Source organism: Panthera onca, chromosome E2, assembly GCF_046562875.1.
Source record: "Panthera onca isolate mPanOnc1 chromosome E2, mPanOnc1 haplotype 2, whole genome shotgun sequence".
Taxonomy (NCBI): Eukaryota; Metazoa; Chordata; class Mammalia; order Carnivora; family Felidae; genus Panthera; species Panthera onca.
Window position 1 is genome coordinate 56156438 of NC_138353.1, and position 18574 is coordinate 56175011.

An 18574-nucleotide genomic window follows, 5' to 3' on the forward strand; every position below is an offset into this window, starting at 1 on the left:
AAGCAGGCTCAGCGCTGCCAGCCCGGAACCCGATCTCACGGGGCTCAGTCTCACGGACCATGAGATCACGACCTGAGTTGAAATCAAGAGCTGGACTCAACTGACTGAACCACCCGGGTGCTTTCCTCTAAAGTGAAAGCGCATAGGCCTTGGACCCAGGCAGCTCCAGAGTCCTGCCCCAGGGCAACTTACACAAAATGGCGGCAGCCTGGCTCGGCTCCACACTGACTATGTCGCATTTCCTGAGCAATCTCTTCCGAGGGCCCCCTGCCGTGCCAGGGACACTGCTTGAGGCACGAGGGATTTGAGAATGAATAGAGCAGGAGCTTTATACTCCTAAGAACCTTGAAGGTAGACACTCTTTTTTTTTTTTTTTTTTTTCCTTCTTTTATTTGGAGAAACTGGGGCTTAGGCAATGTCAGGACAGGTCACATAGCTATAGGTGAAAGGGCCAAATGACAAACCTGCTTCCTCTGTCTCCAGAGCCCAGGCTGCACACATAGACTCCATCACACCTCATGGAAGTGCTGAGTGCTTGTCTCGCTCACTTAAGCCAGGGTTCTCACCTAAGAGCGGTGCTGGCCTGCAGGATCAGGGGCCATGTTGGGAGGCATTTGTCTTGTCACCTCGGGGAGAGGGATGCTACGGCCAGGCAGTGGGTAGATACCAGGAATGCCACCAAACCTCCTACATGCCCAGGACAGTGCCCACCCAAAGGATGATCCAGCCCCATAGACCAACTGTGCCACCGCTGAGAAACTCTGGTATAAAATGAGAACGATCAAACCTACCCCTGGGGGCGGGGTGGCGCCTGGGTGGCTCAGTCGGTTAAGCATCAGACCTCTGCTCAGGTCACGATCTCGCGGTCTGTGAGTTCGAGCCCCGCATCGGGCTCTGTGCGGACAGCTCGGGGCCTGGGGCCTGCTTCGGATTCTGTGTCTCCCTCTCTCTGTGCCCCTGCCCGCCCCCTCTCCCTCAAAAATAAATAAACCTTAAAAAGATTTTTTTAAACCCACCCCGTAGGGTTGCTGTGAGCTCTGCATGGGATCACGTGTGTGCTCAGAGGGTGAGCCTGGCATCTAACCAACGCGAGTTTTCACCAACCCAACTCCAGGGTAGCTGGCGACCTGGCCCCAGCGTCTCCGCCCCTGATTCTGAGACACGCCCAGTAATGTTCTAGCAGAGCTCACCAGCGTTCGCTCTTTATTCTTCATGGTGTTTTTAATTTTTTTTTTCTCACTGCAGAAGACAAATCCCATTTCCTTACTCCTGAGGGAAAACTAATTCCGGCAAAGGCCATTTGTCTTTGGTACCTTAAGATCTCGATAATTTACTGCAAGTTTATTTTTATTGAAAATTATGTAGATATTATTCAGAAACACAATTCCCAACTATACGGAACACTTAAGCAGATTATATTTTAAGTGTTAATACATAGAGTGAGGATATATGCTCGAATGTGCATTTCTCAGACATTTTTTTTTCTTTTTTTATGACTCTCTGCCTTTGAGATCCTCAAACTTGTGTGCCATGAAGTGCTGAAGGATTAAAATATTTTCCAAATGGATATTATGTTATAAGTTATGGGTTGTTACCATTTGACTGCAATTCAAACTCATGACACTTTATATCGCTTATATGATTAATTCAGAAATGATTTGCATTTAAATGCATTTAAGATCTTTTACTTGTGATTCCAAATGTACCTATTTTAAGCCTGGCGGAGACACTACAGTCTCTAAAGTGTGTGGACCACCCTCCCTCAGTTAGGTGGACCCAAAAAGGATTCAGATATTAATATATAGCATAGCTTTTTCAAAGCGTTTCTGGGAACTGTGAGCACTGAGAAAGAGTTGCCCATCAGAGCACAGGTGCACACACACGCACGCTCCCTTGGGAACATCTGGGAAACACCAAAAGTTTGGGAAACACTGAAAATTGTAATTGCTTCTTGAAAACTCACGGTGCACATTTAACACAGTAAAGACATTTTAAAGACCTGCAGTTGAGAAACCTGTTTAAGCCAGCAAATTCCACATATTTAAAAACCCAAGCGTTCAACAGCATTCTCCTAGAGGAACTGTTAACCATTATAAAAAAAAAATCACACTTTGGATAATGTTGGGGGGAAAAATATTTAATTAATGAGATCAGAAAGGAGCAGTCGGCATGGAGAGGTCCGATGGATGCCCACCCGCTTTCCTGGGATACTGCACGGTCAGCCATTCTGGAAAAACGATCCTGGAGACATTTTGACATTCTTTCTCCATGAATGTAGTGGAAACTGGTTCCCATCACTTCCTGTTGTTTCAGTTTGTCCATGACCTGATAAACAAATGCGGTCTATGCACACAATGGGATATTATTCAGCCATTACATCAGGACAACGTACTGATACACGTGGAGAATTCTTGAAAACATGATGCCGAGTGAAAGCCAGACACACAAGGTCGCATGTTGTGTGACCCCACCAGTACGAAGTGACTCCAACAGGGAGATCCATAGAAACAGAAAGCTGATGAACAGGGGAATAATGGGTATGGGGTTTCCTTTGGGGTTGGTGAAACTAGATAGTGGTAACAGTCCTGCCACATTGTGACTCCTCTAAATGTCATTCACTTGTGCTCTTTAAAAGGATTAATTTTATATTTTGTGAATTCACTTCAATCTTCTTTAAATCATGGGGAATAGAAAATGGCGAGGGAGGAGGGAATGACAGGGCAGGAAAACCAGGAGTAAAGAGGGAGTGGAGGAGGGAGAGGAGAGAGAAGAGGGAGAGGTGGGCGAGGCTGAGGGGGACAGAGAAGATCAGGGGGCTGTCCCACTGTGGTCTGCAGGGCAGCATGGACAACTGATCCACGTTGGACAACTTGAGGAAAATATAGCCTAAAGAGAGGTTCAGAACACAAGACTGGCCATTGAGAGAAGGTGGGAGAGAAGGTGGTTCCCTTGACTGAGAACACACAGCAGGGCAATGTGTTAATGACCGTAGCTTGGTGGCCCACACTTATGTCTTTGCTCTGGAGAGGGGGGCCGGTGGCCATGACACCAACAAAGCTGAACTTTCAGGGCCGTTTCTTGGTTGGGCCCTTCTGAAGCCCTGTTCCCCGTGTTGTGTTGTAACTTTGTGTTCTGCTTAAAGTAGACCGCCAAATTGCATAACCTTCAGTTTCCCCACAACTTGGATCAACCCCTGTGAGCTAGCCTGGTAGAGCCTGTGTCTCTTCTGTCATTGTCAAACTTCACCCTCATTAGTGCCTGCTAAAAGCCAGGTGCTTGCATATCACGGAAGGACTAGACAAATGTGGTCCAATGGAGCTTTGTGCAGTGATGGAAGTGCCTGCTTCTGCGCTATCCAATATGGCGCAGGCCAATATGGTGGCCACTGAGCACCGGAACTACGGCTAGTGTAATAATGAAATTGAACTCTTCACTTTATTTAGTTTTAGTTCATTTTAATTTAAATAGGCACGTGGCTGGTAGCTACTATATAGGCAACTGCAGATCCAGGAAATCTTGGGTGAAAAGCTACCTTTAGCATCATACAAGTCTATGTTCATATTAGTGTTACCTCTTGCTAGCTGTGTCCTTGAAGGCAGGTTGCTTAATCCGTGGGCCTTAGTTTCCTGACCTGTGAAAAGGAAGCTACTTCCTAGAGCTTTTGTCAAGATGAAATGAGATATTGTGTGTTGAGTGCACAGAACTGAGTGTCTAGTGAGTGCTTTGCTAAACATTGTTTGTGCCTTCTGATGTTGGCTTCATCCAGGCTTTACACTGGAGTGCTTTGAAGAAATGACGTATCAGAGATGATGTAACTATGCTCAGGGTCATATAACCAACCAGAAGACAGGAAAGTGGGAATCTAGTCCCATGTGTTCCAAAGTCAAGGTCCATTGGTTTGCTGTCACTCTGTGTTTCTTCCTCCTTGGACTCCTTGGTTGCCAAGTTCATTTCTACCAAGGGAATAAGACGGGGATTGAGGAACAGCTCTTGTTTTTCTCCATAAGCTGGTCCGTTCAGTATGAGCTGCTCTATTCTTTGTTGAGAAAAGATGTCTAGGAGCCGTTGAAATCCTAGGGAAAACTCGTGAGTGGTGAGTAGGCTTCTGTCTCCACAGTGGTCTTTGTTTCTTGCATAGGTTGGTTCCAGGTAGGTTCTGGGCTGGACTGGCAACCAAGACCCCGGTCTCTGCCATCTCAACCACCTGAAAGTTCTGACTGAGTCAAATCCTTCAGATACACTGCTCATTCAACCAATCTTGGCTTGTGTTTTGAGATATCGAACATCCCCTTTTGAATACTTTCTTCTTCATTCTGTACAAAGCTGTCTCCAAATCCTAGAGAACTAGGTCTGACATAGATACAGGCAAGACAGACCTCTTTTGTTCTAGCCGTGTTGCGAGGAACACATACATGCTGCTGTCCTCACCTCTGGGCTAAGAGTTGGGGCCTGGAATGAATCTCTTACTGAGATCTGAGAGGTGAATCAGCCCCTGCAAAACACTCTGTGTGTGCTGTTGAAAGCATCCGGATTATACTCTCAAGAAAAGCTGGTCTGGGGGCTAATGCTTCATTGCCCACCCTAAATATAGTGCCTGTCTTGTCACACTGGCTCTTTAACCGCCCTGACCATGTCATTCTTAAGAGAAACAGAGTGAGGTTTCATTAATGGGAGAGATCAGCGGTAGCTCGGTTATAAGTTATCACTGTAGATGCAGAGCAGCAGGGTTAGGTCCTCAAGTTGGAAATAAAAAAGACGAATGGGAAGAGACAGTGAAGTTAGTGCCTTCCCGCCTGGGTGCTTTGCCACCAGAGCGCGAGGGAAGAGGGGAAAGCCCTTTCAAAACACAGAGTGGCTACCAAAGGCAATTAATACCTTTTAATCTGAAAAAGATCCATCTGCCCTGGTAAGATTCACGTGCCTCCCTCCAACACCGTGGCCCCAGGATGGTCCTCTTTTGTTACCCATTGAGCTGGGGGCATCACACTGGCTAGCTCTGTAGCTGCCTGTAACTGTCAGCCTTTCCCAAAGGTCCTAGGGGCCCCAGCATGTCAAGAAGACAGAAAGGTATGGCAGCATTATAACCAGTCTATTCCCCGTGACTGTATTTGCTTATTCTGAAGTGCCCCTTCTCTTTCCCTCCTGCCCCACTCACTCACTCATTCACACACTCAATTCAGCAGATGGCTGTTCGGCTCCTACCACCTGTCCGATACTGTTCGGGGCACTAAGCGATGACCCAGAGTTCCTGCTTTTGGGGAACTTATAGCAAGAGAGCAGGCAGGTGCTGCTACGTGCCCCTGAGTAAAATTAAAGAGGGCGAGGAGGACGGTAAAAGTGAGGAGTAAGCAATATTCTGTTTTATATGGGATCGTCCAGGCTGGCCTCTGTGAAGAGGAGACCGTTAAGGAGAGGCCTGATGAAAGAGAAGGATGTGAGCCATGCAGAAATCTGCACGGAAAGAGAGACACACGGGTGAGCAGCCAGCCAGACTGAGGACTGAGAGTGCTACAAAAGCCAGGGTCCTGCAGCCTGGGAAGGAGCTCAGGGAAACTCCTAGGGAAAGATTTTTAGCCTTTGCTGAGGTGACCTCGATTCTTTCCCCAGGGCCTGGAGCCATTTCAACAGCCCTGAGAGCAAGTGCAAAGGCCCTGGGGGCAGAAGTGAGCTCAGTATGTTTAAAGAAGATAGGAGGAGGAGGAGGAAGGGGATCCTGCAAGGCCTTGCAGTCCTTCGTGTGGGCTTTGGCTTCTGAGTGAAATGGGAGACGTTGAAGGTTTTGAGCAGGGGCAGGATGCAATGTGCCACGTCTGTCATCAGGGATTCTGGCAGGGGTGTGGCAGGTAGGCTGAAGGGGGGCCGCAGTGAACGCAGAAAACCAGGCAGCAGGCTACAGGCTCTGGTGGCAGGCAGGTGAGAGAGGGTGGAGGTTGGTGATAAGAGGGGGTGGGACATGAGATGTGTCTGGTAGAAAGACACAAGAGCATTTGCTGCTGGATTAATTGCAGGATGTGAGAAAAAGAGGCCTGGAGAGGGACTAGGGGTCACGAGGAGGGACAGATTGCTGTTTACTGAGGTGGGGTGACGGAGAGGAACACACACCCAGAGGAAGCCCGTGCCATATGGAGATGCCGTTAGATACGCGGGACGGTCACCCTCTGGGACTAAAACTTTCTGAATCGCAGCCAAGTAAACTCAAACCAAGGTTTTCTAAATCCGACGCGTTTGGAGGAGCTGAATGGCCCTTCAGGATGGGCTGGGCTTCTGGAAGGATGTACAGGCCCCCACAGGGCGAGCCCACCCATGGCGGCCACAAGATCCATCATGGCTTAGGGCATTAGGCATCTCAGTCCCAGGCACAGTAAGATACCTGGGAGGGGAAGGTGTGTCAGGGGACTGTCTTCTTGGAGGACCTATTTGTCAGCTTGGGCCACCATAACAAAATGCCGCAGACTGGCACTTAAACCACGGGAATTCATTCTCACCTTTCTGGAGGCCAGAATCGAGGTGTTGGGAGGGCTGGTGTCTCCCCAGGCCTCTCTCTTGCCTTGGAGACGGTTGTCTTCTCGCTGAGACCTTACACGGTCTCTTCTCTCTGTGTGAGCCATGGTGCAGAACTGAGGAAACTGAGGCACAGAGAGGTTATGTGGCTTATGCAAGACATGGTTAGTAATCTAGTAATCGGTGGAATCCTGTCCTGGCAAGCTGGGTATCAGGTCATCATACTTACGTGAAGTCCGTGTTTGAGAGCTCAGCCTCAGCAAAAGTGAAGCTTTATTGCAATAATAAATCTATCGAACAAATGCTTTATCCCTACTGCCTTAGATTTAGATTTTTTTTTTTTTTTTTGGAAATACAGCATCACCATTTTCAGTGTATCTTCCTCATCAACTATGAAGCCTTTGCACGTACGGCTTTACCAGCTTCGTGGAAAAGGCTTTCGGAGACCCACCCAATTCACACCCATAGAAATGCAGAATTCTGAAGCCTGTCCACACGTCTGCCGTGTGGACAGGCTTAGAAATAAATTAGAACTATACATAAGTGCCAAGCTTTCTGCTTGGCGAAGGTGTGTTGACCATTCTTTCTTTCTGCATCCATTTATGTTTTATTGCCGACTTTTCTGTCTGTATTTTCGTCTACAGCTCTGTCTTTACTGATAGTGTTTGTTTTAGATTTGTGAGCTGTGAGAGGGGCTGAGGCAGCACGCTTTAGACGGACTCCTCTGTGTTGGCACAGCACGTTGTAAATAAAGACCCAATAATTCATTCAACAAACAGCTAGTGAGCGGTTACTGCGCGTGAAGCAGAGTGCAGGGCGTGTGGCTGATATTCAAAGGTGTGGCATCAGGGATTCCTGTTTCCCCAGAATCACATTATTAGTAATAACAGTGTTGGGGGACCAGTTTTATAGAGCCCTATCCTGCCTTATCTGCCAGGAACTGTCCTCTGTGTTTGACACGCATTCTCTTGATTACTCTGGGCTACTGAGCAGTGTTTCCCGAAGCGTGTTCCTCAGAACACTCTGTGGAAAAGTGTCGATGGATGCTGTATGTCAGGGGTCCGCAAGACCACCCCAGGTTTTGGTAGTTCTCTAAAAGAAGTTAAGGACTCAGCCTGTGGTTATTCTCAAGCAAAATCAGCATCAGAAAAAGGTGCCTGGGGTGGCATTTCAGAGGAAACCAGTTGTGAGCTGCAGGTGCCCAGAGGCGCCTTTGTATTTCCTGAAGGAGCCACCCAGGATGTGCTAATTCCCCCAACACCGAGTTGTGCCAGCCTGGGGAAGCGCACTGGAGACTAAGCGCCCAGGTTTTTTATTGAGGACAGGTCACATAGGCATCCTCCGCCTGGCCTGTAGCAAGATTGCAGACTTCCAGAAGGAAAGCACGTATTCAGCATAAATTGTATAGTTTTGCACAAACAGGTTAGGCGCAGTGAGCCGCTCGTATCAGCTAGGGAGTGGTGAGAACCCTTCCCAAATCCAAGTTCCAGATGCCAGGCAAGGGCCAGCCTTGGAAGCAGGCCTTTGGAGGGACGGCTGAGTCAGACCCACTGTGTTAGCTCTTTTCTGCCCACCGTCAATGAAGCTGGCTTCTTTTCCTGTGGGTTCTAATAGCACAGCCTCACCTGACCAGGGGCAACCCCCACCGTCCCCCGGCAGAGCATCACAGAAGACGTTTGCTTTGTAGGAAATGACCCCAGAAGTTTTGGTGGGAAGATGCTATCAGTTTCATTAAACTTAAAGGCAAACAGTGGAGAAAATCCATTGCAGGAGAAGACCGTTTTAGAATTTATGATTTATCTTTTACTTTACGCTGTGGCACCGACAGATAATTGTCAATATAAGTAACGTCTCAGACATGGCTCAGAGGTACTAAGAGAGAAAAGTGCTAAAGCTGGTCTGGCCTCCTTGGAATATAAAACCTGAGAAACCCATCCAGACTTAGAGTAGTTACTTGTGGTCTTTACAAACCTATCATCAAGGAGCCCTCTGTTAACTAAATAATCAGCCTTCTCACTTGAAATGTAAATTCAAATAGTTTCTCCATGCAGGGGACATTACCCAGGGCGAGATCTTGAGCTTTGAAATATAATTTAAATGTATTTTCAGCATATTAAAAAGCCTAATCAAATTCGTGTTTCTTGTATCACCAGGAAGTTGTGTTTTTTTTTTTTTTTTTTTTTTGCCTCAGTCTGAATCAGCTGTTATTTATTGTTACAATCAAGATTTTAGAATAGGCTTTTATTTAGTCCAGCATTTGCACTGGAATTTATTCATTCTCCAGATGCATTAGCTTTGGAATCATTGATAAAACAGGAACCTGATTTGCACTGACGTTTTCCAAGAGGGAGCTTTAAAAATTCACTTGTGGGAAATTTTTATGTGAAATCTTGAAAAGGACACAGTATTTTTGTTAGTAAATTACTGTTTTCCCCATTCGAGCGGTAGATGATTGCTTTCTTCCTTGACTTCTTCCGTCTGCATTTGTAACCACATTCCTAATCTTACCCTCGTCAGGGGCCTCACTTTGATTTTCTGCTTTGCCAACTTCTGCCTTCCTTGAGATTCTTCTGGTTTTGAGACAACTGCCTCTAGTCTTCTCCAATGTTGTCGCCACAGGCTTAACACGGGATCTGATTGTTTCCTTGCTTAAGCTATCAGTGCTTCTTTGTTGACTTCAGGATAAGTGCAGATAGGACATAGCCTCTCCACCCTCTGCATCCTTCTTCAATTCTCCTTCCCCTTCTCCTCCAGTCCTTCCAGATACTGTTCCTGCTCCTGCCACGATGAACTGCTTGCCATTTCTTTGATGTCACATGCTGCCTCACGGCCTTTGCACATCCATCTTTAAGGGTTTGTTGGAATGCCTTCTGCATTCTGGTGATGCTTGGTGTGAACCAGGAGGGTTGTCTGATTTGATTCAGGGGAGGGGTGAAAATGGGTGTAGCAATGTTTGAGTCGGGTCTTACACTCTGGACAGGGGCATCTTAGGAATTTTAGAATCAGAGGTTGTTTGATCGATGCCATCCCAGAAAGGAGGGCAGAACCAGTTCACAGATCTGACTGTAGAGAAGGGAGATTGGGCTTCTGGCAGGTCGTTTCACTTAAGCCCACTTGTGGGTCGGGCCTGTGGATACATCTTCTGGACCAGATATAATTAACTCGGACACTTGGAGGGAATAAGCTTCCAGATGGGAATCTACGGCTGAGCTGCGGAGAGCCAGAAATGGTAAATAGCAGATTCGGCGGCGAGGGCCTGACTTTGTGTGTGCTTTGATATGCACATACCCCACTCTGGTGCTGTGTTTCAGTCACTCTCCGTTCTGTTAGTTCTGTTACAATCGGGACATCTTGAGGATGAAGCCCATGCTGTCATCATTTTTATTAAAAAGAAAAAAAATGGACACAGTGTTTGGCATATTGCCTATAAAACATCCATTAAACCCGTACATTATTCATATTTGGACGTCTCTCCACCACCACCCTGTATTAAATCACCTTTAAATATTTGGCTTATTGTTTATTTTCCTCTGGGGTTACTTTTGGATTTTCCATGAAGCCCGGGGAAAAAAAAAAGTCATGAGGCCTGGGGGAAAAAATATGAGAAGTTATCGTCTGTGTCATTTTTAACTATTTGGTTTATTCTGAATTTCATCTTTGATACAGGAATCGGCTCTCCCCCTTCATGGTGTCCACCCCATCCGTAATTCTAAACCCTTTCAGTAGGCACACCAAACAAAGTGTTCATATCAAATCCAGAAATCAAGAGCCTAAATGTGCCCCCTGACTATTGGCTCGTGAGTCACGGCAAATAAAAACATGCTTCTAAGGGACAGATGAGTCTTGAAGAGAGCAGAGCTGCTCTTTAAATGTCACCTGTGCATGAGCATCCTTTGTTCTGCCGTTTCCACGGCTCCATTTCAGGAGTCCCGGGGACACTGGGCTGCTGGACAGGGTGGGGAGGCAAGATGAATCCGGAAGGGAGGGCTGATGATTTCTGGGGGGACCCCCCCTGGTCAGAGGGGTGCTGTGAGAACCCACTGGCGGTGTCCTGCTCACGGCTCCATGGCTCCCATCAGCAGGGACCAGGGCAAGGGGAGCTGCAAGGATGGGGCAGAAAGAGGAGATGGGGAGAGGACAGGACAGTGTGCGTGTGTTTGCCGGTGGGTGAGAAGGAGAAAGAACAGGGGAGAAATCCAGATACCAAGCTCTGGAGCCGTATTCTTCAGGTTGGCTTTCTGCTGTGCTGGCATGTTCTCCTGCCTGTGCTCCTGGGACCTGATGGGAGACTTCCCCTCCATCCCTGACACCGAACCCCCAACAGAATGCACTGGGATATGCAGGTGTCACTGTGGCACACCAAAAATTACTTCCCAAAGTTAACCTCAAATGGAAGTAGACTCAAGTCTCCTCGGCAGGTTGGCAGATTAAGAGAATGGATACAATGTAGCAAACTCCTCTCTCTCAGGCTCTGTGATACCAGCTCTCCAGGTTCTCTTTATGCCTCTCGGGACTTTCCCCCCAAAACATTAATTTCTATCCCTGTAATCTTAAATGGAGACTTCCCTAAATTTCTTCCATTTCCTATTTTTTCTATTTCTGTCCCTTCCAGCCTTAACCAAACCCGCAGTCTCACCACCCGGCCCTGTAGGCAAAGAGCTCCCTTGTCCCCCCCCCCCGCCCCCCCCCCCCCGCTTCCCCCACCACGTCCGCCCCCCGGGGATCTCTCCTAAAACCCAGTTCATCGACCGCCCACGTGTATTACCCTCAGATGAACTTTTGCACCTTCTCCGTGGCGTATCCCAGAACTGGACTCAACATGTATCTTCTGCCTTTACTTCTGGCAACGAATCTGCTAATGTCTTTAATCCTCTGAGTCCATAATCCCTCACCCCGTTTCTTTGTCCTCAAGGACAGACTTGGAAATTGTGGTCTCTCCATGACCCTTAAGAATAGTTTTGAGTGGGGGACAAATGCAATTTCCCATCCAGGTGCCTCCGGGATATCCCCCAAAGCTTTACTCGTAACACACCAAGAGTTCGGTGCTTAGACCTTGAGCTTAGCTTTCCTTGAGTGAGTGCCAGAGCTGGATTCTCTTTAGCAAGTTACGTGTTACACAGAGCCTGTTTTGGAGATCATCAGACAACAAAGGAGAGGATATTGTGTCCTTAACCCCGCGGTTGGTGTCCTGAGCCTACCAGCTCTCCTCCTATTCCAAGTTTCCTGTTTATAGTTCCATGTCAGCTATGATAAGAATGTTTACACCACAGGAATAGGAAGGCTTGTTCAGAGAGCTGGTTGTGGAAGCATTTACCAGCATAGCGCTGCCCCTACTAAACTTAGAATGTCCTATACAGTTAGTAATGACACTAACTTTCTCTGCTGGAGGCACTCCATTAAAGCTTCACTGATTTATCTCCTGTAATCCTTGTCGCGACCTCCTAAGACAGGTGCCATCGATATAGCCAATTTACAGGTGAAGCAAATGGACACTCAGAGTAGTAAATCAAACAAACCCAAGGGAAAACCAAGACTCAACACGGCATGACCGAGAATGGCTCTTTCTGTCCCTAAATGATGTGTATCCTAAGACAATGGTGAACTGGGCTTGACAAATTTTGCCTTCTTGGAACAAGTGGAATTGGAAACTTGAAAATTAGTGTTAGAGATCACACACACACACACACACACACACACACGCGAGCGCACACACACACACACAATTGGACCTGAAAACAATTCCAGTCTCCTGTTTGGATGAGAACTTCCCAATAAAAGATCCACATCTGTTAACATCGTAACTACAGGTTCTTTCTGTAAATGCTTGGCTAACAATCCTCTAAAACAGCACTGTCATTGACCAACCAAGCAGTTGTTTCTTTGCAATAGGGACATGACAAGGAGGCAAGAGGGACCGATAACCCCGATTATCTGAGACCATTAGTAGCAAGCCCTGTAGCCTACTGACTGTAGCCATGGGCCGTTAGAGGGTTACTAATTGTGAACTATCACTATGTTTAAGGTACAATGCTTTCAGTCTGAGTTAGCTTTTTCCTAAAGCTGAAGAAATATGAGGAGGTGAGTTACCTGTCTCGGGGGTCCAAGCTGAGAGGCCAGCCCTCGGAGATGAAGGTGGCCAGGCTGGGGAACAGAGACTCTGTCTGCCCACCGTGGAGCAGGAGAACTCTGTAGTACGGTCAGGGCACTGCTCAAGATTGCCTGGCTGGGACACAGAGCTGAGGCCACCTGGGGGAAAGTACACACACAGAAAGGCACCTTCCCTCACCCAGCTGAGCTTTTTAAACATTTAATGTGTAGACCCAGAGTGTGTCCCCTCTCTGTTCCCCAGGAAGACCCTCAGAGGCTAGGTGCACCCTGCATGGACATCCATCACAGGTGGGGGTGGAGGTCAAGCTCTGATAATATCCCAGTTTTTACAATTTCCCCCTTTCCATCCTATGCTCCTGTGCTAAGCAGGCGTATGAACCAGCCTCCCTTCCCCAAGTATATTTTTATTTTAGGATATGAGTGGCATTTTTACAATTTGAAGAGAAAGTTTTAACTTCTCTTGATGTGTTTGCCACATCTTTAGGCAAGTATTTATTAGCGTATTACGGTTAATATAATCATGGCCATAACTTCCTAATGAATGCAAATGGGGAAATAAGATTTTATTAAGCAAGGACGATCATCTTAAAACCATTATAAACTTGTGTTTATGGAAAACATTTTAGAAGCACACCTGTTTTTTAAAGCAAATCTCAGCATCCTTTCTTGTGCTAAAGACTGTTGGAGACTTAGGCTAAGCCAAATCAGGTATCACAAGCCATTGTGTGATGTAACTGAATGGTAGGCATTGGCAGCCCAGCCACAGGGGAATGTGAGCACGTTGACTGAGGCTCGGCCTGATTGCGGGTGGATGGGGGTGATTACCCCCCAGGGGACATTTGGCAGCCTCTGGAGACATTATTGATTGTCATGAATGACAAGGGGACTGCCAGTAGCTTCTAATGTATATGGACCCTGCTCAGCATCTCAGGTGCACAGGACAGCACCGCCCCCCTCCCATGCCCTGGGAAAGAATTACCTAGTCTCTAAAGTCTGTAGCACCGGATGTAACAAGTTGTGAGTTAAAACAATGGGCTTAAGAGGCATATGGCATTGTCTTCCAATCATGTCTGACTTTGGACAGGTGGCCTCAACTGTTTGAACTTCTGAGTCCTGATTTTCAACGTGGGTCTGGTCATCAGAGCTTGCTCACAGGGAGCTGGGATCCTCAGCACAGCTCCCGGCCCAGAGGAGGCGCTCGGGAAAGAAGTGAAAATGGTAATTGTCACCATTGCCGTTGTCATCCTCCTCCTCAAAATAAAATCATGGTGGAAAAGTTTAAAACCAAGGTGAAATTCTGGTTTTAAAAGTTGCTTTTATTTTTAATCAAAAATTTCCAAGCTGGAATCTTTTCCTATCTCATGGTTCTTTATTTTATATATATATATATATTTTTTTTTTTTTAATTTAAATTTTAGTTAACATACAGTACAGTATTGGTTTCAGGAGTAGAATTCAGTGGTTCATCACTTACATACAATACCCAGTGCTCATCGCAAGTGCCCTCCTTAGTAGCCATCACCCATCTAGCCCATCCCCCACCCACCTCCCTCCATCAACCTATACTTTGTTCTCTATCGTTACGAGTCTCTTGTGGTTTGTTTCCCTCTCTTCTCTTCCCCGCCGCTTCCATATGTTCATCTGTTTTGTTTCTCAAATTCCACATACAAGTGAAATCATATAGTAGTTGTCTTTCTCTGATCGACTAATTTCGCTTAGCATAATACATTTTAGTTTCATCCACGTTGTTCGAATGGCAAGATTTCGGGGTTATTTTTGATGGATGAGTAATATTCCATTACACACACACACACACACACACACACACACACACACCACATCTTCTTTATCCATTCTTCAGTTGATGGCTATCTGGGCTGTCTCCATCGTTTGGCTATGATTGATACTGTTGCTATAAACATTGTTAAAATATCTATACTACACATAGCAGTCTACACACTTAATGGAATCCCTGTCAAAGTACCATCAGCGTTCTTCTCAGAGGTAGATCAAACAATTCTAAAATATGTATGGAACCACTAAAGACCCCAACTAGCCAAAGCAATCCTGAAAACCAAAAACTAACCTGGAGGCATCGCAATTCCGGATTTCAAGCTATCTTACAAAGCTGTGTGACAGTATGTTGCTGGCACAAAAACAGACATATAGATCAGTGGAACAGAATAGAAAGCCCCCAAAATGGACTCACAACTCTGTGGTCAACTCGTCTTTGGCAAAGCAAGAAAGAGCATCCAACAGAAAAAAAAAAAGACAATCTCTTCAACAAATGGTGCTGAGAAAACTGGACAGCCACATGCAGGAGAATGAACCTGGACCACTTTGTCACACCAGACACAAGAACAAATTCCAACTGGAAGAAAGACTTGCCTGTGAGACAGGAAACCCCCAAAACCCTAGAGGAGACACAGGCAGCAACCTCTCGGATATCTCGTGATTCTTTAAAAGGCTTCCATGTGCCTGTGGTTTGGAGGAGGGACTTGCTGTCCGCTGCCTGGGCATCTAGCAGCAGCTACACCTGAGACAGCCCATTCTTCTGGATTCTGCAAATGAAAGCTCACAGCGTCACATGACTCTGTCCCTAAAAGGCTGCCTTGTCCACCTGCATTTCTCACCACTTGTGATCAAAGCAAGAGACAGCTTGTGGGGGCATGCTGAGAGACCCATGCACGCCATAAATGCCTACACGGTGCGTTGCTTTGTTGGTTCGTTGTAAAGCAGGTGGGGGAATGAGAAGCAGAGCTGACTTGATGACCTCAGGGAGCGGTCGACCTGAGGGCTCCCTAGGCCTTCAGGGGCCTCACAAGCCACATTGCATTTTCAGATGCCATTTTGCCATCGTCTGACAGAGGAGGCTGCTGCTATGCTCCAAATACCCTTAATTAAGATCCCAGGACATGCCTAGAACGGGAACTGGCACACAGTAGGTGCTCTCAGCATTAGCCGTTGCTATTCCTGTTATTTCCACACAGACATGCCATTATGTGCACACAGCTGTCCATGCACGTGTGCAGGTACGTCTGTGTAAGAGATTCACATATTTGGAAAACGAGGGGCACTGTGCACTCTGCTCAGTGTGCTCACACACAGGCATGCATGGTACACACATAATAGAATTTAACGCTCCCAAACCTTTCTGGTATTAACAACCTGCTCAGAATCAATCCGTGGATGGAGCCAGCCCCGTGAGGCCACCAGAAGGAGTGGCCTTGGGACTGGTAAGAGTTTCTGCCACAAGGAGGGGTCCCTCAGTGTTGCCTTGACTGGACGGAGGCAGGAGAGTTAGAACTCTGAAGCATGGCAGTGAGCTGATCACCTCTGCTGCTCCATTATTAGTCACGTCACCTTGCGCAGGCTACATTACTTCTTCGAGCCTTGGCCTCCCCAGCTGGTGGATGGGGGCTGCAGCCAGGTGGCTGAGCTGCTCCGTGATGCGTGAGAAACCATGTAGCTCACTGCCTGGACCCGGTCCTCTTGCTACTTGGCACAGAATGGGGGGCTTATGGTGCTGGGGTCTTCTTGGAAGACTCGTGATCTAAGGATCAGGAATCCTTTTGATGACATGCCTTGTGCTCTCCCTCACCATCACCACCACGAGCCACTGGCAGCACTTACTGACCACAGTTCCCCCTTTTCCTTTGGCTGACAAGACACGCAAGGTCAGAGTGGTGGTCCAGGCAGAGTAACATCCGAGGACGGCACGCAATGCCAATCTTCTCCCCTTTTCTCTGATCCTTCTTTGTGGCGACTTACAATTCCACGTTACTGTGCTTAGTGGCACAAGCTTCTTTGAATCCAGTGTGGATTGATACAGGGTATAAATACATTTTTAAAAAACCCAGACCTTGAATCTGTTCAATAATTCTCCAGGATTTTGCTTGGTTTCTTTGTGTTTCTTCCAATTGGAGACCAATAATAAAAGTGACTCACCCAGCTTCTCTTATTGGCTGACTGTAGCTATAAAGATAACTGATTCCTATACCAAGTCTAATAGGATCAATTAAATTCCTTGTAAAAATGTCCCTACTAGGGGAAAATGCTGGGTGAGATGCTAGAATTCATCTGTCTGAAAGCAAGAGGCCAGCTCTTTCTTGTTTTTCTTTTTTTTTTTCCAGCTGATCGACATGTTTCTCATGCTTTTCATAGCCTCTTTGCCCAAGGTGTCCGTGACAGATGGCTCATGAAGCAGCAGGAATGCACAAAATCTCTTGCTATTATTTTTAATAAAAAAAATACTGACTGTAGATGAAATTGACTAATGAAAAGATTGAGGATTCAGTCCTCGAAACTAATGTGTACCGACTCCGGGCACATTGCGACTTGCTCAACATGGTCTGTGAGGCCATGGCAGAGGGCTTGGCCATTAAAAAGAGAAGTGGAAAGCTCCCCCAGATGGCCGGGCCTCCACCCTCTTCCCCAGCTTGAAACTAGGGTTGGTTGCAAGGTGGGTATTTGTATTTGCATTAGAAAATTGGGAATGCATACAGAAAATGGCTTTCCCACAGATAAAGACAATTAAGGCTTTTAAATGTTGGAAAATGTCTTCGCGAGCATATTCAGTGGTTTGGCATTTCCTCCACATGAGAAAGTCCCTGCCATCACGTTCAGCCAAAAATGGCTCGCGTGTCCTGCAGACTTGATTACCGCCCTGCTTTAGCTTGGCTCCTTCTGCAGGGCTGTGCTGGGCCAGATGGCAATGACTTATTTAACCCTTGAAAACCACCTTTCTTGGTGTCTAGTCTCATTGCTTTCCTGGTTCAACAGCAGGATGAGTATGAAAATCCGGGACAACTTTGGTTGTGATATTTTCAGTATTTGTAATAAAGGGGCACTAGGGGGTCAGCTGGACTGGGTTCAGCGGCCAGCTCTGCTTCTGCCTGGTTGAGCAAGCCACATAGCCCTTTCCATCTCCTTGTCCGTAAAATGGGATTGGCTCCTAATTCGTATGGCTGTTCTGAAGATCACCTGAGACGGTGCCAGTAAAATAGCTCACGATGTGCTAGGCACACAGCAGACATCGGAAATGGGAAGCTGGTGGCCCGATTGTGGTTAAACCTGGAAGGATTTCATATATACCCACCCCCCTATGGCTGTTAAAGATTAAACAGGTGTATATAAATTAGCTTAGCATAAGTGACTTTTTAGAAGACCATAAGTACATATTTATGAGGAATTGATTCTTTGAGGTCATCAGGGCCCACGGATGCTCTCATTTTAAGTATTGCCTACTCAGAGAACTTCAAGGCCATAAGGACATTAGGGATATCTTTCAAAACAGTAAAAAAATATATATTTATAGCAGGGCACTTGGGTAGCTCAGTTGGTTAAGAGTTCGACTCTTGATTTCGGCTCAGGTCATGGTCTCATGGTTTGTGGATTCAAGCCCCGCGTTGAGCTCTGTGCTGAGCATGGAGCCTGCTTGGGATTCTCTCTCTCTCTCTCTCTCTCTCTCTCTCTCTCTCTCTCTCTGCTCCTCCCCCCTCCAAAAGAAAATAAACTTAAAAAAAAAACTTTATAGCAATTGCAATGAAGGGGCCGCGGTCGCAGTCATCAGGGAGTTCTGAGTCCCTGCTAAGCCCGCCAGAGACCTGCAGCCTGGCCCCACCCTTGGAATCTATGATGGGTTCCGATGTAGGCCATGCTGCACGACTTTCCCTGTCTCCTATGAGCATTTACCGCTCGCCTGTCAAATACGTCTCAGGGGCTGGATGCTATGTGTTGTGGGGACCGTAGGCAAAGGTGGTTGACCCCGGGGCTTGCTGTGTAGCACAAAGGCAAACACTGAACAACTAATAAAGTGATGACTGCTTTCGAAGGAACGCAAATGTGGGGGTGGAGGAGAACTCCCCTGCAGAAGCGGTGTCCAGCCTTTCCTACTGGAAGGTGAGCAGGAGTTCTCCAAACAGAGAAAGTAGCCTTTCGTGGACAAAGGAGCAGAATGTGCAAA

The 18574-nt window shown here is 46.9% G+C and overlaps 1 protein-coding gene across 2 annotated transcripts in view; it reads left to right on the forward strand.

Moving 5' to 3' along the window:
• Positions 1 to 18574, forward strand: part of CDH13 (cadherin 13) — a 1089618-nt gene that overhangs the window by 610725 nt on the left and 460319 nt on the right. The gene's annotated exons all lie outside the window — the stretch shown is intronic.